This window comes from Dama dama, chromosome 21 (assembly GCF_033118175.1).
Source record: "Dama dama isolate Ldn47 chromosome 21, ASM3311817v1, whole genome shotgun sequence".
Classification (NCBI taxonomy): domain Eukaryota; kingdom Metazoa; phylum Chordata; class Mammalia; order Artiodactyla; family Cervidae; genus Dama; species Dama dama.
The window spans coordinates 1,982,145-2,004,416 of record NC_083701.1 but is presented as its reverse complement, the minus strand read 5'-3'; the positions used below and the strand labels follow the sequence as shown (position 1 = coordinate 2,004,416).

General features: G+C 47.2%; 1 long non-coding RNA gene across 2 annotated transcripts; it reads right to left on the bottom strand.

Moving 5' to 3' along the window:
• Window positions 1-1,682: 1,682 nt before the first annotated feature.
• On the bottom strand, window positions 1,683-3,212 carry LOC133042245 (uncharacterized). Of its 2 annotated transcripts, none has more exons than XR_009689453.1 (2): window positions 2,934-3,212; window positions 1,683-2,856 (listed from the first exon to the last, which is right to left on the bottom strand). It is a non-coding gene; the product is annotated as an uncharacterized LOC133042245 (long non-coding RNA). The 2 variants fall into 2 exon arrangements; XR_009689454.1 differs by having other exon boundaries at window positions 1,683-2,853.
• Between the last annotated feature and the right edge of the window lie 19,060 nt (window positions 3,213-22,272).

The window sequence follows — 22,272 nt, the reverse complement described above, 5'->3', positions numbered from 1 at the left end:
TCAGTGGTGCCCCAGGCCCCCTGTGCATGCGCAGCCAGCTCGCCCACCCCCAGGACCAGGCCTGAGCCCTGGGCAGCGAGTGGCCAGCAGACGGAAGGTGGAGGGAGGAGGAGGCTCGGGGCCAGCTGGCGCCTCTCAGGGGCCTTGCTGTTTCTCTGGAAATCACAGCAGCCCCGGTCCAGTTCCAGTCCTGAGTGGGCAGTGGGAGGCCTGCATGTGGGGACTGAGTGGATCTGAGCCAGCGAGTGGCCTCTTCCCGCAGACCTCACCACGAGGGGTCTTCTAGCCGCTGGGATGCGCGTGGGCCGTGCACACAGACACACAAGTCCCTGGGGGTGGCAGGGGTCCACCTGCCGCCCCCAGCCCTGGTGAGCCCTGGGCAGGTCTCGCTGCCCCGGAGCGCCCCGCAGGAGGCACCTAGCACCCTGGCCGTCCCTGGGTCGCGCCCTCTGACCCTCTGCCCCGCCCCCGCTGTCTCTCTTGCTTTCTCTTCCTGACAGACCACTCTCACCCAGATCCCTGCCTGGGACTCTCTTCTCAGAAGCCCAGCCCAGGGCCCAGGTCCCTCCCCACATGGACACACACGTGGACACACACGTGGCAGCCGGTGCAACACAGCCGTTCTCGAGGAAGAACCTGTCGTTTTCATGGTGGTTTGGTCAGAGTCTGTCCCCTCCCTCAGGAGGCTCCATCGCGTCCAGCACTGCCTCCCCAGAACCCACCATGGGCTCCCCGTGTGGAGGAGGGAACCCCCACACCCACCAGCCCTGCATGACATCACTCTCAGCTCGTGGACGGGCTTGGATGTCATCCTCCCCGGGACCTGGAGGATCCGGTCCCAGACAAGCAAAGGCATGAGGCTGGAGTCCCCACGGCTGTGAGGAGGGCCTGCTGTGCCCTTGCCTGTCCCCTCCAGGGCCACCATGTCTCTTCCCCCAGCTTCGCTCCCCCATCTCTACAACTCAGCAACCCTGCTTCCCACCCCGTTATCCTCCCAACAAATTATTTTTTGCCTCCAGGGAGGGTGCAGAAGACGAGCAGTGTGGCCTCGGGGGACACAGGGTGCAGGGCAGCAGGGATCCCTCCCTGCCAGGGGGGTTGCCTGCCTCCCAGGACCCGGGCTGGATCAGCAGCCTCCATCAGTACTGAGCATGGGGCAGGGATGCTTCAGGCAGTGATGGATCAGACCTCCCCTCCCACTGAGGTCAAAACCAATGAAGAAACGAGACAGGCACGGAGACGTGGGGTCAAGACACCAGCTTCCAGCCACGAAACTGAGGCCATGGCTTCATTCGGTTCCTGCCGCCTCCCTGAGCCCCAGCGCGACCTCAGCCCCACCCCTCCCCCACTGTGGTGTCCAGAGGCCACCCAGGCTGGTCTCCCTAGCCCCCATGGGTTGCCCACCCTCTCTCAGGTGGGCTGGCTGGAATGCTGAGTGACCACAGAAGGGAGAGCCTACCTCTCGGGGGCTGAATGGGGGTCAACATGTGGGATTCTGAGACAGTGGGCAGGAGAATGGTGACAGCCCCCAAAGGGACTCACCAAACTCGTGTCTCATAGGTTCACCTGTTAGTACAGCAGTTTATACACAGTAAGGGTTTATCCTCTCCCCTTCCCCGGAGGTCAGGCCACGGGGGCCGTTGGACGCTGGCGCACAGCTCCTCAAAGGCCCAGGCTGCATGTGTTTCTGATCTGTCATTCTTAGCCTTAGCTTCCATCCTCATGGACAGAGAAAAGGCTGCAGGGGCTCCAGCTGTCACATCTACACACCAAGAAGGAAGAAGAGGAAGGCCAAGGGGCAAAAGGCAATCTCTTTTCAGCTGTGTCTCTCCCTGGTGTGAATGGAATAGCTCCAAGGGCAACTTGGCCGTCCTGAGCAAGGTCACAGGTGCACTCAGCTGTGAGCCTCGCTGCCATACCTGCGGTCTCCAGCAGCAACTTCATTCATGGTTATTCAGTGCCAGGTCTTCCCAGGTGGCACTAGTGGTAAAGAACTTGCCTGCCCATGCAGGAGACATAGGAGATGTAGGTTCGATTTCTAGGTCAGGAAGATCCCCTGGAGGAGGGCATGGCAACCCACTCCAGTATTCTTGCCTGGAGAACCCCATGGACAGAGGAGGCTGGTGGGCTACCGTCCTTGAGGCTGCAAAGAGCTTGACATGGCTGAATGACTAAGGCTGCATGCAGGCACTCCGTACCACCTGGCTGGCAAGGGCAGGAGGTGTGGGGTGATCCCGACATCATCAGGGCTGATGAAGAGGCCACCGTCTGTCCACACTGCCAAATACCAGGCAGCTGTGGGAAACGCATGACGATGCCGTGTGGGCTGCAGGACCAGGAGGAGAAGGGCAGAGCAGCTGATGGGCCTGCTTTCTGTGTGGGAAAGGGGCGTCGGCGCTTCCTGGGGCAGACACAATAAACGATCACAGACGGGGCCTGGTGCCTGAAACAACAGAGATCTGTTCTCACCGGTCTGGGGCCAGAGTCCAAAATCAGGGTGCGGGCAGGGGTGTGCCTCTTCCGGAAGCTCTTGTGAGAGAGTCCCTTCCGGCCCGGCCAGCTCTGGGGGCTCCGGACATCTCTCCATGCCGCCTCTTTGCGGTGGGTCTCTGCTGGACCGCCTGCCATTGGATTAAGGCCACAACCGAGAGTGTCCTCATCTCCTCATGCTTGACGCTACATCAAAAAGACCCTTCCCCAGATGAGGCTGGGGTCACGGGCAGGGATTGGCGTGTGGACTCTCCTTCTGGGGGCCAGCATCACGTGCACTGGCAGGAAGAAACCATCACTTGCATTTGTGCTGGAAAACACAAGGGCCATCAAGGTGTTCTTCTTGCAGGAAGCCCACCAGGTCTGCTGTGGGGAGAGGAGCATGAGCAGAGAAGCCCGGAACAGCTTCTCTTTGGGGTGCATGGGGGTGCTTAGCTCCCTACCTGTGTGCACATGTCTCCCCCAGGAGCTCATCTGCAGGAGGTAGGCCTGCGCCCCGAGTGCCCCTCCTCTCTGGCAGGCAGGGTCTCCATGGCAGTCAGAGAGCAGGAGAGGCAGGGCTGGGTGCTGTGCCGGCCTGACATTTTCGCGGTCCCTGCTCTCCTCCACCCAGAAATAACAAAATAACTGAAGAGGGTGCGGGGCAGGAGGGGGCTGAGAGCTGGCCCCTCAGGGGAGGGGCAGGTATTGAGGAGGAAGTGAACACAGGTATGAACCTGAGAGTGGCCAAATCAGATAAGTACAACATGTTCCTTTTAAAAGCAGCAATAGAAAGCTTGGTTTCTCCAATGAGAAACAGAAAGAGGAAAAAAAGAAAAAAAAGAAGTCCCTGGTGACTCAGTGGTAAGTAATCCGCCCACCAATGCAGGAGACATGGGTTCAATTCCTTATCCAGTAAGATCTCACATGCCTCAGAGCAACTAAGGCCATGCACCACAACTACCAGCCTATGCTCTAGAACCTGGGAGACAGACTACTAAAGCTGGAGTGCCCTAGAGCCCGTGCTCTGCGGCGGTGAGATCCCACCTCAGTGAGAAGCCCACACATCGCAACTAGAGACTAGCCCCCGCTCACTGCAACCAGAGAGAAGCCAGAGCAGCAACAAAGATCCAACACAGCCAAAAATAAATAATTACTTTAAAAAACTTTTTTAATAAAGCAAAGTAAATAGAATACATGGAATAAGGCAGTAGAAATTAGTCCAAGTGTGGCAGCAAATGGCAACCCACTCCAGTATTCTTGCCTGGAAAATCCCATGGAGAGAGAAGCCTGGTGGCTGTAGTCCACAGGGTCGCAGAGTCGGACACAACTGAGCACACAGGGCAGCTGGTGCGTGATGGCATGGGCTAAACTCACCAATTAGAAGAGGTGCTTAGGCTGGGTTTGGGAAAAAACCCAACAAGACCCAACAGCGTGCTGTCAGCAGTGGGCAGCGTTGGGACAGAAGCACGTGTACTAAAGGGAAGCAGTCCTGGCCTCTGACCGAGGGGGGCCACAGACCAGGTCACGAGCAGAGCAGGGCGTTGTGTGTCCCGGTTCGAACACAGCCCCCAGCAGCCCCTCAATCTATAAAGCAACGCAGGGGCAAACAAACCCACCCGCAGCACGCCCCGGCAGACACCAGGAGCTCAGAGTCACGGAAAGTGGACAGACAGACAGAAGATGCAGCATAACTGTGGCCTCACCTGCCAGACACCCAGATGCCATAGGTGCTTGCACCCACAGACGGAGCACACATGCCTCCTGAGTCCAGAGCAGACATCTCTGATCCCTGATCCCAAAGGAGGTTTTGGAACATCCCAAACGGTCAGTGGCACCCAGGTGGTCCTCTGACCAAAAAGAAATGAAATTAATTCATGGTCACTCAGCTAATTACCTAACCTCCACCAACAAAATCCCCTGGATCAGGGACGCCCCCACCCCCACCCCGTGCCTGTCCTCACTGGCCAGATGTCCCCAGCCTGAATGTCAGGTGGGCATGCGCTGCCCCCAGGGACCACCCCACCCGGTAGCCCAAGTGGTCAGTGGTGGCCGGGTCACCCCTTCCCTTCCCAAGCAGCTGGGACCTGGTGCAGCTGGGTCTCCAGCAGGTGGACGCAGTCTTGGGTCTCCTAGGCAGCGGCCGGGCAGCCCGCATGCCCACTCCTGGTTGGATGTTCTGTGTTAGAGAAACGAGCTTCAGTCTTACTGAAGCCACTACCCCTTGGTCTCCTTGTAGGATCAGCCTGCTCTATGCCCTAAGGGGACATACCATCTTGTGAGAAGCTAAACAGGTTACCCAAGAACCCTCAGATTCAAATGCAGATTTCAGAGCACAAAGTGCTGAGAGCACTGATAATGGAAATAGCACATAGATTTTGCAGGGTACAGCTGAAGCAGTCTTTTGAAGGAACTGTACAGGTTTAAAGACACTTATCGGGAAATAAGGTTCAAAACAAAAGGAGTTAAGAATTAAACTCAAGAAACTGGCAAAAGAAGATTGGAGCAAACCAAAGACACACAAAATAATAAAAGAAGAAAATCAACCAAACAAAAGATTAAATCAATAACAAACAACAAAGCCAATACCGCTTTTTGGGAAAGATCAGTAAGATAGAGATTTTTGGCAAGAATGATCAAAAAAAAAAAAAAAAAGGAGAGATGTAAATAAAAATTAGAATAACAGTGAAAAGGGAAAAGCTACAGCTCTAAACAAGATCTCTAAAAAGTCAAGGCATTTCATACCCAAATACAATGGCCACATTCCTAGAGACAAAATGCCAAAGCTGAACTTTCAATATGTAAAATGGTGACTGAAGCGCTTTCTACCTCAAAACTTCCCAAACTTTTGCAAACTTTCAAAATGATTTTATTTTACTTTTTTAAACTAACTCATATGATTTTTGTTCAAGAAAAAAGGAAAAAGAGAAAATCTACCAAGCTCATGTTATAAACCTAATGAATCATCCATCTGAAAATAGAAAAGGACAACGCAGGACCCGAGAGTGTCGGCCCCTGCCCACGTGTGACTGTGGCTTCCTTCATGCGGTGCTTGGGTGCAAGTGCAGGGGCGCTGGTTACTCAATGACCTTGGACGCTCCTGCTCTTCAGGCATGACACAGACATGTGAGTGTCACTGTGTGAAACAGCCCCTGTCCTCGATAGACAGGATGTGGGCAAAGGATGGCGTCAGAGGCCACAAGCTAACATGACTTCCTAACTGCAGAAGCTGGAGGGTAAGGGGTGTCCTTTATTCTCATCTACTTTATTACGTGTTCAAATTCCCCACTATAAGATGTTTTTAAATAAAGCTAATTGGTTTCTTCGGGGCTTCCCTGGTGGGCTCAGTGGTAAAGAATCCACCTGCTCATACTGGAGATGCAGGTTTGATCCCTGGGTTGGGAAGATTCCCTGCAGAAGGGAATGGCAAACCACTCCAGTGTTCTTGCCTGGGAAATCCCATGGACAAAGGAACCTGGCGGGCTGTAGTCCTGAAGTTGCAAAGAGTCAGATACAACCGAGAGACTAAACAACAGCAACATCTGGCTTCTACCCATCTTATTCCAGGGAAACCCACACGCCTGCACCATGCCCTCGGATCTTTCCTAGACAGATGTGAAGATTTGCCAAGTTGGTTCTCCCTTTCTTGACTTATTCATGAAGACTTTGGTCCCATCCAGGGCCTTTAGTCTCTTCCTTGAGCCATTTTGTGACTTAAAGGATATAGCAGGTGCCAGCTTAATCCTCCAGGGATTTAACCCTGGTGTGTGGTGCAGCCCCTGTGTAATCCTTGACTTAAGGCAGAGATCTAACAGGCTCCCGTCACTCAGCCCGCTTAGGGCTGAGCAGCAGCTGTCTCTTCCCTGACGTGACACTCGGGCTCCCTGCCCTCATCCTGCCTGCAAACCACCCCATTCTTGTCTAAGCATCCCTCTCGCAAAACACAACCCGCATATCAAACAATTCACTCCTTAAAAGAATACAGCTCAGTGTGGCTTTTTGAAATATCACAAGGTTGAACAACCATCACCACCATTTAATTCCAACATATTTCATCTTTCCCTGGAGAAACGATACACGTTTCTACAATCCTCTCAGACTCTGGACATCACTGATCTACGTTCTGTGGAAATAGTTCTCTATGGATTTACCTGGACATTTCATGTCGGTGGGATCACAGAATACGTGGTCTTGTGACCAGCTTCTTAACCTGCTGTAATGTTTTCTAGGTTCATTCATGTCAGTATTTCATTCTTTTTTATGGTTGAATAATATTTCATTGTATCGCTAGACCACAGCTTCTTTATCCATTCATTACTTGATGGACTTTCAAGTTGTTTTCATTTTTAGCTATTATGAATAATGCTGCTGTGAACATTAGTGTATACATTTTTGTACAGACATATGTATGTAACTCTCTTGAAATTATCCCTTCATACTACCTGCGAGTGGAATTGCTGGGTCGTGTGGTAACTCTATGTGGAACTTTTTGAGAAATTGTCAGACTATTTTCCACAGTAGCCGCTCCATTTCACGTTCCTACTAGCAATGAACAAGGCTCCAATTTCTCTGCATCCTCGCCAACTCTTGTTATTTTTTGTTTTCTGTTAATATATTTATTTATTTGGTTGCATCAGGTGTTAGTTGCAGCATGTGGGATCTTTGTAGGGGCACTCAGACTCAGTAGCTGCTCCTTAGCACATAAGATCTTAATTCCCTGACCAGGGATCAAACTTGCATCCCCTGCATTGGCAGTCGGGTTTTTCTCCACTACCCCCACCAGGCAAGTCCCGTGATAAGTTTTTAAGTCTTTGTAGTAAATTTTAAAATTGATAAGTGTGAGTTCTCCAATTTTGTGGTTTTTCAAGTATGTTTTGGCTATTCTGGGTCTCTTGTAATTCTACGTAGACTTTAAGACCAGCTTGTTCAGTTTTTCAAAAAAGGGCTGTTGGGATGTTGACATAGACTGCGCTGTTTGTGGAGTTAACTCAGGGAGTGATGACATTTGATGAAAGCTTCCCATCTGGGAATACAATGACTTTCCATTTATTTAGATCTTCTCTAATTTCTTTCAATAATATTTTATAGTTTTCAGTATATAAGTGTTGCATTTTGGGATTAAATTTATTCCCATGTAACTGACTTTTTTTTAAATGCGATTGCTTATAGAATTGTTATCTTAATTTCATTTTTAGATTGTTCATTGTTAGTATGAAATGTAGCTGACTTTTGTTTATTGGTCTTACATTCTACAATCTTGCTGAGCTCACTTATTAGATCTAGTAGATTTCTGGTGAATTTTCTAGGGTTTTCTGTACTTAAGAGCGTGTCATCTGCAAATAAAGATGGTTTCACATCTTCCTTTTCAGTTAGGATGCCTTTGGCTTTTCCTTGCCTAACTGTCTGGCTGGGGCCTCCAGCATAGTGCTGAAGAGAAGTGGTGAAGTGGACGTCCTTGCCTGCCTGACCCCAGCGGGAAAGCTGTTGGCCTCTCACCATGAATTGTGGTGTCGACTGTGGGTCCCTCCTGGACCCACAGTGGGTCTCCACCTGCTTTATCAGGTGGAGAACATTGCCATCTGGTTGATTGAGTGTTTTTGTCATGAATGGAGGTCAGGTTTCTTCGACTGCTTTTGTTGCCTCTATTGGTGATCATGTGGCTTTCTTTCCCTTATTTATTTAGTGTGACTTGTAACACAGATTAAGTTGCACGTGTTGAACGAACCTTACATTCCTGGCATAAATCCCACTTACTCACCGTATAATCCTTTTTATGTGCTGGTAGATTCAGTTTGCTGGTTATGGCGTGCAGGCTTAGTTGCCCCGAGGCAAGTGGGATCTTAGTTCCCTGACCAGGGATTGAAAGGTAAAGTACCCTGCATTGGAAGGCAGATTCTTAACCACTGGACCACCAGGGGAGCCCTAGAGATGTGACTCTTGCTGAGGACCCCATGTATGCGGTGAGTCACTTTCATTGCTGCTTTGAAGACTCTCTGTGCGTTTGGCCTTCAACAGTTTTAATCTGTATACAGGTTTGAATCTCTTTACATTTATCCCACTTGGAGATTGTTGAGCTTCTTGGCTGTGTAGATTAATGTCTTTTTAAAATAAAATTTGGAACATTTTGGTGATTCCTTCTTCGTATCTTCTTTCTTCCCCTTCTCTTGCTCCTCTCCTGGGACTTTTATTCCAGGTATTTTGGAGTCTTAGCTGCGCCTTGCAGATCTCTTTAGCTCTGTTCATTTTTTAAATTTTTTCTTTCTGTTTCTTATACTGGATCATCTAAACTGACCTGTCTGCAAATTCAGTGATTCTTCCGCCTGCTCAGATGCACTGTTGAGCGCTTTGAGTGAATTTTTTATTCCTGTGATTATACTTTTCAACTCCATAATTTCTATTTGATTCCTTAATTTTTTATTGTGTTAAAATATGCATAATGTGAAAATTGCCACATTAACCATTTTTAAATGTACAGCTCAGTGGCATTGAGGATGCTCGCATTGCTGTGTAACCGCCACCACTATCCATCTCCAGGATGTTTGTTTTATCATCTGTACTGAAACTCTGTGCCCATCAGACACTAACTCCTCATGCTCCCTTCCTGTAGCCCCTGGTTCCCACTGCTCTACGCTCTGCCTCGATGAATAACCATGCTGGGGACCTCGTCTAATTGGAATAATGCCATGATTATCCTCTTCAGTTCAGTTCAGTTGCTCAGTCGTGTCCGACTCTTTGTGACTCCATGAACTGCAGCACGCCAGGCTTTCCTGTCCATCACAATTCCGGAGATTGCTCAAACTCATGTCCATCGAGTCAGTGATGCCATCCAGCCATCTCATCCTCTGTCATCCCCTTCTCCTCCTGCCTTCAATCTTTCCCAGCATCAGGGTCTTTTCCAATGAGTCAGCTCTTCGCATCAGGTGGCCAAAGTATTGGATCTTCAGCTTCAGCATCAGTCCTTCCAATGAATATTCAGGACTGATCTCCTTTAGGATGGACTGGTTGGATCTCCTTGCAGTCCAAGGGACTCTCAAGCATCTTCTCCAACACCACAGTTCAAAAGCATCAATTCTTCAGCACTCAGCTTTCTTTATGGTCCAACTCTCACATCCATGCATGACCACTGGAAAAACCATAGCTTTGACTAGTCGGACCTTTGCTGGCAAAGTAATATCTCTACTTTTTAATGTGCTATATAGGTTGGTCATAGCTTTTCTTCCAAAGAGCAAGCGTCTTTTAGTTTTATGATTTGTCCTCTTGTGTCTGCTGATTTCTCACAGCATGGTGACTTGAAGCTCCATCCATGCTGTATCATACATCAGGATTTCATCCTTTGTGAAGGCTGAATCATATTCCATCCTGAGTGCACCCGGTGATGCTTACCGCCCTATGTGTTCGTGGGTGCTTGTCCTCGCTCATGCTGCATGGCCGGGGGTTGCTGGGGCTCTGCCTGCCCTCTGCACTGCAGGAGCCGGGCTGATGACATGACTACTCTTGGATATCTCTGGTCTTCCTGGCTTAAGGAAAGAGAACTCTGGAAGGTCTTATACAGCAGCTAAATGCTCTGGTGTGAAGAGGCCACGGGCCACGTCCCCTCACACCCTGTTGGCCAACACTGGTCACACAGTCCTGCTGACCACAAGAGGCGGCACTGTGGCCCTCTGTGCACTGGCCGGAGCAGAGCTGGCACTAGTGAGCACACAGCCCTCCCCTCCTCTATTTACAACCGCCACACCTACCTACCCCAGCTTAGTCATTCGGTCTTGCAGTTCATCCTGTTAGTAATGAGCAGTCACCTTGGCACTGAAAACCGCCTTCTTCATAAGTGATCTGGCGTCGTGTTATGAAATTTTCCTATGGTTTCTGCCAAGTGAAAATTGTCCGCCTTATCCCTTATCTCGTGTGTGTAGTCGTCCAGATGCTCCTCTGAACCCCAGACTTAGCCGCACCCAAAGCCGCACCTGCTGCAGACCCAGGGATCCCCTCCCCAGTAACATGGCCACCCTTGAACAGCTCCGGTTTTAATAGCTAGACCCCAGAGGAGTTCTCATTCTGGCAATATTTACACAGGAACATTTTCTATGAATAGCACTCCAAATCAATAAAAAAACTTTAACAGAATAATGTGCGAGGGTAATGTTGATGAAATCTCAGACATGATGGCTAGATGATTGCCATCCTGCCAGGGCGTCATGCAAAGCTTGGGGAGCGACAGCTGCCCGTGTGGGTGGTGGGTGAGCTGGGGCCGTGAGAGGCTGCTCCCCTGCAAAGAGGTGTGTTCACATCCGTGTTCATCCCTGTGTTTGGGAAGCGCTTCACTTATACGTATGTGTACTTACTGACTGGCTTTTAGTTACATTATAATTTTTCCCATGTAGACTTCCAGCTGATATCTTTATGGAGAATGTCTAATTCTTGGGAATAGTCTCTTACCATTAAATGGAAGAGGCCTGTATCTGAGTAGTCAATCATAATACACAGCCTAAATTTTTCATATGGTGTCTCTCCTGTAGCATAGATTGCTACCTTTTACAGACTCTAGAATCTTCCCACGCTCACTGTTGTTACTGCCATGAGACCATGCTTTCATGTTCACCACAATGATGGATGAACGCTGTGTCCCCTGTCCGCACTCATCAGCTGATTTTTTTTTCCTGTGCAAACAGGTTGAAGCAGAAGCAAAATACATAAGCTTCTGAGCATCATATATCACAAGGTACCCAGGTGCTATATTTTTTAAAATGTCACCATTTGGAAGAATGTATATTTAATAAGTTTCCAAATGCACTGCACCTGTGGCTGCTGTATTTGAGGACAGGACTCAGGCCACAGTCCCGTGTCTAACATCCCCAGTGGGTGATTTCCTTCAGGACGCGCACTGCTCACTTCTCTGCCTGAGTGGCGCCTGCTGCTGAAGCGTGGCTGGTTCCAGACGTCAGAGCACCGGCCCTTCGGCAACTGGACGGTGTCTTCCTCAGGAGCCAGTTAGCGTGGAGCCTCCCAGACCAGACACCACGCTGCCCACAGTTTTGTGTCACTGAATCACTGGGCTGTATGCCTGAAACTGACACAGCGTTATAAATCAACTCCATCTCCATTAAGAAATGTTTAAGTAATAGAGGATGGTAATTTAAAGACTGAAAGAAAGCAAGCTGGAGTAAGAGACTGTTAGAAGCAGGCACTGTGCTGCCACCTGCTGGAAACTCTACTAGTAATCAGTTCAGTTCAGTTCAGCCTCTGTCTTGTCTGACTCTTTGCCACCCCATGAACCGCAGCACACCAGGCCTCTCTGTCCATCACCAACTCTCGGAGTCCACCCAAACCCATGTCCATTAAGTCAGTGATGCCATCCAACCATATCCTCTGTCGTCCCCTTCTGCTCCCGCCTTCAATTTTTCCCAGCATCAGGGGCTTTTCCAATGAGTCAGTTCTTCACACCAGGTAGCCCAAGTTTCAGCTTCAGCATCAGTCTTTCCAATGAACATTCAGGACTGATTTCCTTTAGGATGGACTGGTTGGATCTCCTTGCAGTCCAAGGGACTCTCAAGAGTCTTCTCCAACACCACAGTTCGAAAGCATCAATTCTTCGGCACTCAACTTTCTCTGTAGTCCAACTTTCACATCCATACTTGACTACTGGAAAAATCATAGCTTTGTCTAGAAAGACCTTTGTTGACAAAGTACTGTCTCTGCTTTTTAATACGCTGTCTAGGTTGGTCATAGCTTTTCTTCCAAGGAGCAAGCGTCTTTTAATTTCATGGCTGCAGTCACCATCTGAAGTGATTTTGGAGCTCAAAAAAATAGTCTGTCACTGTTTCCCCATCTGTTAGCCATGAAGTGATGGGACCAGATGCCATGATCTTAGTTTTCTGAATGTTGAATTTTAACCCAACTTTTTCACTCTCCTCTTTCACTTTCATCAAGAGGTTCTTTAGTTCTTCTTCACTTTCTGCCATAAGTGTGGTGTCATCTGCATATCTGAGGTTATTGATATTTCTCCCGGCAATCTTGATTCCAGCTTGTGCTTCATCCAGCCCAGCATTTCTCATGATGTACTCTGTATGTAAGTTAAATAAGCAGAGTGATGATATACAGCCTTGATGTACTGCTTTCTCAATTTGGAACCAGTCTATTTTTCCATGTCCAGTTCTAACTGTTACATCTTGACTTTCATACAGATTTCTCAGGAGGCAGGTGAGGTGGTCTGATATTCCCATCTCTTGAAGAATTTTCCACAGTTTTTTGTGATCCACACAGTCAAAGGCTTTGGCGTAGTCAATAAAGCGGAAGTAGATATTTTTCTGGAACTCTCTAGCTTTTTCGATAATCCAACGGATGTTGGCAATTTGATTCCTCTGCCTTTTCTAAATCCAGCTTGAACATCTGGAAGTTCATGGTTGACGTACTGTTGAAGCCTAGCTTGGAGAATTTTGAGCATTACTTTGCAAGCGTGTGAGATGAGTGCAACTGTGTGGTAGTTTGAGCATTCTTTGACACAGCCTTGTCTAACTCAATGAAACTGTGAGTCATACTGTAAGCCACCAGATGGGTCCTGGTGGAGAGTTCTGATAAAACATGGTCCTCTGGAGAAGGGAATGACAAACTACTTCAATATTCTTGCCTTGCGAACCCCATGAACAGTATGAAAAGGCAAAAAGATAAGACACTGAAGATGAACTCTTCAGGTCGGCAGGTGCCCAATATACTACTGGAGATCAGTGGAGAAATAACTCCAGAAAGAATGAAGAGACAGAGCCAAAGCAGAAACAACACCCAGTTGTGGATGTGACTGGTGATGGGCGTAAAGTCAATGCTGTAAAGAACAATATTGCGTAGGAACCTGGAAAGTTAGGTCCATGAATCAAGGCAAATTGGAAGTGGTCAAACAGGATATAGCAAGAGTGAACATTGACATTTTAGGAATCAGTGAACTAACATGGACTGGAATGGGTGAATTTAACTCAGATGACCATTATATCTACTACTGTAGGGAAGAATCCCTTGGAAGAAATGGAGTCAACAAAAGAGTCCAAAATGCAGTCCTTGGGTGCACTCTCAAAAATGACAGAATGATCTCTGTTTGTTTCCAAGGCAAACCATTCAATATGGTTTCAATACTACAATTCATAAATACTATAATTCAATACTACAATTACTGTAGTAATCCAAGTCTATGCCCTGACCAGTAATGCTGAAGAAGCTGAAGTTGAACGGTTCTATGAAGACCTGTAAGACCTTCTAGAACTAACACCCAAGAAAGATGTCCTTTTCATTATAGGGGACTGGAATGCAAAAGTAGGTAGTCAAGAGATACCTGGAGTAACAGGCAAATTTGGCATTGGAGTACAGAAGCAATAGAGTACAAAGGCTAATAGAGTTTTGCCAAGAGAACACACTGGTCATAGCAAACACCCTCTTCCAACAACACAAGAGAATACTCTACACATGGACATCACCAGATGGTCAACACTGAAATCAGCTTGATTATATTCTTTGCAGCCGAAGATGGAGAAGACCGGGAGCTGTCTGTGGCTCAGATCATGAACTCCTTATTGCCAAATTTAGACTTAAATTGAAGAAAGTAGGGAAAACCACAAGACCATTCAGGTATGACCTAAATCAAATCCCTTATGATTATACAATGGAAGTGAGAAATAGATTCAAGAGATTAGATCTTATAGACAGAGCGCCTGAAAAACTACGGACAGAGGTTCACAACATTGTACAGGCAGAAGTTATCAAAACCATCCATGAGAAAAAGACATGCAAAAAGGCAAAATGGCTGTCTGAGGAAAGCTTACAAATGGCTGAGAAAAGAAGAGAAGTGAAAGGCAAAGGAGAAAAGGAAAGATATACCCATCAGAATGCAGAGTTCCAAAGAAGAGTAAGGAGAGATAAGAAAGCCTTCCTCAGTGATCAATGCAAAGCAAGAGAGGAAAACAATAGAACAGGAAATACTAGAGATCTCTTCAAGAAAATTAGAGATACCAAGGGAACATTTCATGCAGTGTGGGCACAATAAAGGACAGAAATGGTATGGACCTAACAGAAGCAGAAGACATTAAGAAGAAGTGGCAAGAATACACAGAAGAACTATAAAAGATCTTCACGACCCACATAATCATAAAGGTGTGCTCACTCACCTAGAGCCAGGCATCCTGGAATGTTAAGTCAAGCGGGTCTTAGGAAGCATCACTACGAACAAAGCTAGTGGAGGTGATGGAATTCCAGTTGAACTGTTTCAATCCTAAAAGATGATGCTGTGAAAGTGCTGCACTCAATAGGCCAGCAAATTTGGAAAACTCAGCAGTGGCCACAGGACTGGAAAAGGTCAGTTTTCATTCCAAACCCAAAGAAAGGCAATGCCAAAGAATGCTCAAAACTCTCCTAATAAACACCCATTTAGCCATCAGCTGTGGGAGATGACTGAATATTTACAGTGAAAATGGGTTGCAATTGTCTGCATCAAAAAGGTGACCGCCCTGCCTCCTTGGAGAGGAGGCTCTCGTGGTCACTCAAGGAACCCTGGAGGTCTCCTCACTCCTGCTGCCCTGCCTGGACCAACCCTGAAGATAGAGTTGATCCCAGAGGACCGGCCAGAGTGGCCCCTCCACCCTGGTGTAGCTGTGGCCACGCTCCATTCTCAGGCCCCTGGAGGTGGTGGAGAGTGGGAAGTGCCAGGCTGGAGAGTGGGTGGAGGGCAAACCTGTGTCTCCACCGTCTGCATCCAGCAGCCTCAGGTTAGGCCAGGATGAGGAGGGGAGCCGTTCCCTGTTCCTGCCCCTTCTCCCCTTGGCTGTGGTCCCTCAGGAGAGGCTGTCCCTACCAGAGCAGGTGGTCAGACCCTGACCCCTCAGCACACTGCCCCCTGCAGGGCTCGGATAGATGTGGGGAGGTGAGTCCTTGTATGTTGATTCCGTATCCTGATGTTATGACATTGAGTGCCAAAGAATTGATGCTTTCGAACTGTGGTGTTGGAGAAGACTCTCGAGAGTCCCTTGGACTGCAAGGAGATCCAACCAGTCCATCCTAAAAGAAATCAGTCCTGAATATTCAATGGAAGGACTGATGCTGAAGCTGAAACTCCAACACTTTGGCCATGTGACGCGAAGAACTATCTCATTGGAAAAGCCCCTGATGCTGGGAAAGATTGAAGGCAGGAGGAGAAGGGGACAACAGAGGATGAGATGGTTGGATGTCCCTGACTCAGTGGACATGAGTGTGAGTAAGCTCCGGGAGTTGGTGTTGGACAGGGAAGCCTGGCATGCTGCGATTCACAGGGTCACAAAGAGTCGGACATGACTGAGTGACCTAACAACAACTGGCTACTCTATATCTTCTTTAGAGAAATGTCGGTTCAAACTCTTTGTCCATTACTGAACTGGGTTGTTCGTTTTGTTCCTGTTGAGTTTTAGGAGTTCTCTACATGTTCTAAATTATAATCATTTCTCAGGTATGTGGTTTGTAAATATTCTCTTCCATTCTCTGGGTTGCCTTTTTAGTCTGCCAATAGTGTCTTTGGATAAACAAAATTTTAAAATTTTCATAAAGTCTCATTTCCCTTGTTTTTTTTCTTTTGTTGCCTGTACCTTTGGTGTCATACCTAAGAAGTCATTGCCAAATCCAAAGTAATGCATCTTTTTTATTCTGTGTTTAACAGGTTTTTAAAAATAAATATTTATTGATTTGGCTGCACCAGGTCTCAGCTGCAGCACACGGGATCTAGTTCCCTGGCCAGGGGTCAAGCCCAGGCCCTCTGCACCGGGAATGTTGAGTCTTAGCCACTGGACCACTAGAGAAGACTTAATAGTATTAGGTCTTAAAATTAAATCTTTGACCCACTCTGAGTTAATTTTTGTATACGGTGTGAGGTGAGCATCGCACTTCCTTCCTGCACAGGGACACCCTGTCTTCCCAGGACCCTTCATTGACAAGACCGTCCGCTCCTCTCTGAACAGGGCTTTGTGAGGCTGCCTCTGGCCTGGGCTCCCCCTGGCCTGGGCTCCCCCAGCCCCAGGTCAGGCCCTCTGTCAGCAGCACGTGGGGTCCCCAAAGGGCTCGGCCTGGAGGACAGACTCAGCTCCGGGCGGGGGATGGCTCCGCCTCAGCCCCGAAGGTGGGGCCCCCAAGGGTGCCAGTGCTCTGGCTACGTCTGGGCACTCAAGCCATTCCTAGACCAACTGGAGCCCAGCCATCTCGCCAGGCCAGGCCTGCCAGCAGCACGAGTATGACGCCCACTGGGCTTCCAGAGCTGCGGGACACTCGATCAATAAAATTTGGACACCTCGACAATAAAATCTGTGATATTATGCGGTCACCCAGGGACCTTGAAGAACCAGGAGAATCAACAGCAGACAAACTCCCTTAGAAACAGGGGAAGAGAAACCGGTTCTGCAGTAAGGGTGGGTGGAGAAGGTCACACAGAATGTCCCCGATGTATCAGTAAACAAAGGATGTGGCAGCAACAGCCAGCAGCCATACCCGCCCCACGGAGCAGCCTGCAGGGACCCAGGTGAGCAAGCAGAGAACGCTGGGCCCAGGTAGCCAAGGTGCAGATCAAAGGAATGGTTTCAGTGAGCCCTGCCGCTCGCGTCTTCCCACGCATAAAAAGAAACCTGAGTTGTCTGGTTTTCTTTAACGAACAGTATCTTTTGATGTTCTGACTGCCAGGTCTGTGTTGCAATAAGTGCTATAAATCCTGGCTCCTCCTTCACCTCACCGCAGCTGTCCCTCAGAGCCACCTGAGAGGCTGTCTTCTGTCTGCCAAATAACACACGTTCTCAGCGGTCCCCAGCCTGGATCCTCGGGGGTTGCCTGTTTGTGAAGGACCCCTTTGTCAGAGGCTCCTCCTCTGCCCTGCTTCTGGCCAGGACTCTGTACTTCCATTCTTTTAAGGATCACTCTTCCATTTGTAACATGATTACTTAACCAAGTCCAGAATGAACCGAGATCCACACCCTTGTGGATTAACACATGTTAAGCCAGGTGTGCTTCCATATACACGTTACTGATGTCTGATATTTTAAACACATCTTTTCTCTCTCATTTTAACCTCTGGTTATTCCAATATGTGAATATCCCGCCCTCTGGAAGTAACTTGGGCTACATGGTATGAAATGCAATTCACACTTTATGGCAGGAAAAGAAAAAGTTAAACAAGAAGTCTCTCCCCCAGGGTGCATCATGTATCTGCATTACACCAAAACTCCGCCAGCAGCAGAAATACCTGCTCAACCGCAAAGAGCAACATTCTCCAGCACCAACGAGACAACTCCCTAAAAGATAACATTCCTCCTTGAGCTTGTAAGAGGTCACGTGACCCACTGGGATGTGCTTAGTCCTGGGTTACGGAAACTGTCAGTAATGCGTCTGAGGTGCAGCCCTCTGCTTGCACACAACTTACACAGCCTGTGTCTCGATTTCTAACCCAGAAGCAGTTCTTAGAGTTTTCTGACATGCTCTTTCTAGCTTATATTCCTCAAATTTGGCTCAAATAAAAGTTTCCATTTCTTTCTCAGATCGACTGTTTAATTTTTCGTTGATAGTGGCTTTCTTCCAGCTTTACCCTCCATCCAAGAATGAGGCACATTGGCCACGACTCCTCGGGCCTGTGTGAGAGTCTCCCTGTAGAGACCTATTTGTGAAAATGCCAGGTCCCAGGGGTTGTTCATATGTACGTTTTGACTGTCAGCTGCCCGTGCCCCCAAGTGTCCTCCAGCCCCCGGCAGCCAATGAGCCCCTTCCCATCGCTCTGAGTTATGTGTGTTTCCAGAACTTTGTGTAAATGGGATCAAACAGCATGTGCTTTCTTGTTGTCCAGCTCTCATTCAGCGTAAGTGTCCTGAGAGTCAGCGATGGTGCTGCAGGCATCAGCAGTGAACATCTTTCACTGCTGCGCTGTTTTCCTGGTGTGCATAGCCTAGTGTATTTACCCACCAACGTGTGGATGAACATCTGGTTACCCTGCGGTTTGGGGCCATTACCAGTAAGGCTGCTCTGAATATCCAAGTCTCTGCATGGACACACTGCTTCCTGCTGGGTGAATGTGTCGGACTGCGGTAGATGCTGGAATACTCTGGTTGAAGGGACATTCCAAAGCAGTGAAGCATCCACCATCCCCCCACCCCCCCAGCTTCGCATTAGAGCTCAAGCGGCCGCCTGACCTCTCCACCAGCACTCGCTTTGTTTCAGGTTTTCTAGTGGGTGTGTGATGTTCTGTCATCACAGGATCAATTTGTATTCCCTGATGATAGGTGAAGCCAAGCATCTTTCCATGTGTTGTTCACCATTTCTGCATCTTCATCCCTGAAGTGACTGTTCAAAGCTTCTGCCCATTTTTAGGCTGGGATGACTTCCTTTTATTGAGTGTTGAGAGTTCTTTGTATTATATTTATTATTAATATATTTGTTCCGGATGCAAGTTCTTTATCAGTGATGTGACTTACGAGTATTGTTTCCCAGTCTGTGGCTTTTTATTTTTGGCCGTGCTGCTTTGGCTTGCCTTGCGGGATCTTAGCTTTCCAACCAGGGATCAAATCCAGGCCCTCGGCAGTGAAACTGGGGAGTCCTAACCACTGAACTGTCATGGAATTCCCATAAATTCTTAATGTTGATGAAATCTAACTTTTCAATTTTGTCCTCTATTGACCATGCTTTTGGTGTTATGTCCAAGAACCCTTTGCTTAACCAAAAGCTCACAAAGATTCTTCTCATATATCTCCTTTTAGATTTTTGTAGTTTTAAATCCCAATTATGATCTGCCGGGAGCCAACACACGAGACCCTACCCATAACAAGGTCATGAGGGAGAAAACCTGATGGGCAAGGCGGATCAGGTTTTCAGGGGTTTCGAAAAAGTCACTTCATGAGACCTTACCCCTAACAAGGCCGTAAGGGAGAAAACCTGACGGGCAAGGCGGATCAGGTTTTCAGGGGTTTTCGAAAAGGCCAGCTCAAGAGATCCCACCCATGACAAGGTCATGAGGAGAAAGCCTGACAGGCAAGGCAGATCAGGTTTTCAGGGATTTCGAAAAGTTGCCCCCGGCGCTCACCTTAAAGATGATATCTGTCTTTCTGATGCCTGCCTCAATGGACTACTCCTTAATTTCTCTGATACAGGCAGGAAGGCCTTCCCCGATCTCTTCCCAAATAAGAATCAATTTAGAACTTTAATCAATAAGTTTCCCAGGTGGTGGTATTTTATGAGATTATTCAGGGTGAAAGGAGTGTTTTAATTTAAACTCTTTTGCTGGTAGTTTGTTAGCCAAATGCATTTATGTGCTTGGTACTAATATGCATGATTGCTTATAATATCCTAATCATAAAATAGCATAAAGAACCTGATTATGTAAAAGCCCTAATAGATATAGAGCCCTTTTAAGGGGTAAAGGAGTCCTATTAGAAAACATAAGAAAAATTATTCTATAGGTGGTTATTGGGTTGTGATTTGCTTGCTGTGTTTATGCTTGCTGTATTTTTGCCTTTAATGTGCTAAGGTTGTGTTATAAAAACCATTGTTAATATAGTTAAAGATCTAGAGAAATAAGAGCTTAGCCCTAGTGTGGTAACAATGAGATGGTTGTTAATTGTCAGCCAGGAGTGCTAGGCAGAAGCTGCCTCACCAAAGTCGCAGAGTCAGTATGGGGTAAACTTCTTAGATAAACGCAACTGACAACTTTTGCAGAAAGATGAATTTTTGTAAGAATATAATTCTACTCTGTACTATTTCCCTATGACACTGTTACCTTTCAGTTAAGGTCACCATGAAAACGGAAAATAGGTTTACAATCACCTGACCTGCATAAAATGTTAATAGCCCCAAGGCCAGAAGATCATGTGCTAAGAATTACTATAGAATTAGAAAGCAAAAAAACCCTGCTTTTCCTAAAAATAAAAATGATGTAATACTAATCCTGTGTAATCATGAATAAGCATCTTGTACCTTGAAAACGTTCTGTGAAAGGGTATAAAACCGGTTGTCAAAAAGTAAAACACAGACTTGGCCCTATTAAGGCTGGTCTCACGTGTCTTCTTTCTCTCTCGCCGACGCCGTTCATCCTGAGGGTACCCCCTGGATCCTGCCGAGGCTGGACCCCGGCAATGATCCATTCTGAGTTCATTTTTGTAACAGTGTGAGGTTCGTCTTCTGCATGTAGACATCCAGTAGCTCCAGCATCATTTGACGAAAAATTACCCTTGCTCCACGGACTGATTTTTGTGATTTTTACTTCAAATCAGATGACAATATACACAAGGTTCCATTTCTGGGCTTTATTGATGTATGTTGACATCAGTTCCACACTGTCTCAATTACTATACGTTTACAGTAAGCAGGGCTTCCTGGTAGCTCAACTGGTAAAGAATCTGCCTGCAATGCAGGAGACCCCAGTTTGATTCCTGGGTTGGGAACATCTGTTGGAGAAGGGATAGGTTACCCATGTCAGTATTCTTGGGCTTCCCTGGTGGCTCAGATGGGAAAGAACTCTCCTGCAATGCGGGAAACTTGGGTTCGATCCCTGTGGGGCCTGGAGAATTCCATGGACTGTTCCATGGGGTCACAAAGAGTTGGACACAACTGAGTGACTTTCACTTTTTTCACAGTAAGTCTTAAAGTCAGAGAGGTAAGTCTTTCAAATTTGCTTGTCCTTTTCAAGCTTGTCTTGGCCACTCTTTCCCTTGCATCTTCATATGAATTTTAGGATTAGCTTGTCAATTTCTTTAAAAAAAAAACTGCTGGAATTGAGATGTGCTGCACTGACTCTGCAGTCTGGATTGGAAAGAAGTATCTCAGCAGTATAGTTTTCCCATCTGTGCACAAAGTCTGTCTCTCCACTGATGAGTTTTTCAATTTCTCTCAGAAATGTTTTGTAGGTTTTTTTTTTTTTTTTTTTTTTGCCTCTTGGCATGTGGGTCTTACCTATTCTGGACATTTGTCATAAATGGCCTCATATTATAGGTGGTCTTTTTTTTTAATAGGTGGTCTTTTATCACTGGCTTCTTTAATGTAGCATAATATTTTCAAGGTTCATCCATGGGGTAGTGCTCCATTCTTCTTATTTTAGCTAAGTGATCTTCCACTGCGTGGATTCACTACCTTTTATTTCTCCATCTCCATGATGGAGAACGCTTCTCCATCATGGCGTGCTTCTGCTTTTTGGCTTTTGTGAGCACCTGTGTACGAGTTACTGTGTGGACACATGTCACTTTTCATGGATAGATGTGTAGGAGGGGTATTGCTGGGTCACATGCTGACTTTATGTTTGACTTTTGGGAAACTGACAGAAGCTGCTGATTCTCAAAGCTGCAGTAGTACTTTACGTTTTCACCGACAACGTCTAAGAGTCCCAATTTCCCCACAGCCTCTCTTGTTGTCTGTTCTATCACAGCCATTGTACTGCCTGGGAAGTGGTATCTCACTGTAGTTTTGATTTGCATCTCCCTGGCTGATGGCTGATGACATTAAACACCTTTTCATATGCTTTTCGGACACGTGCAGATTTTCTCTGGAAAAATTTCTGTTGAGCTCCTTTGCCCATTTTAAAATTGGACTTTTGTGTTTTTATTATTGAGTTGTAGGTATATGAATTCAAGATCCTTCTCAGATTATATGAGATACCTAAATATTTTCTCCCACATTATGGATTTTCTTTTCACTTTCTTGATGATATCCTTTGATATATAAAAGTTTTAAATTTCTATAGAGTCAAATTTATCTGTTGTTTCCATTGGTCATTTGTGCTTGGTGTTATATAGACTTACTGCCTAGGGCACTTCCCTGGCCATCTAGTGGTTAAGATCCTGCATT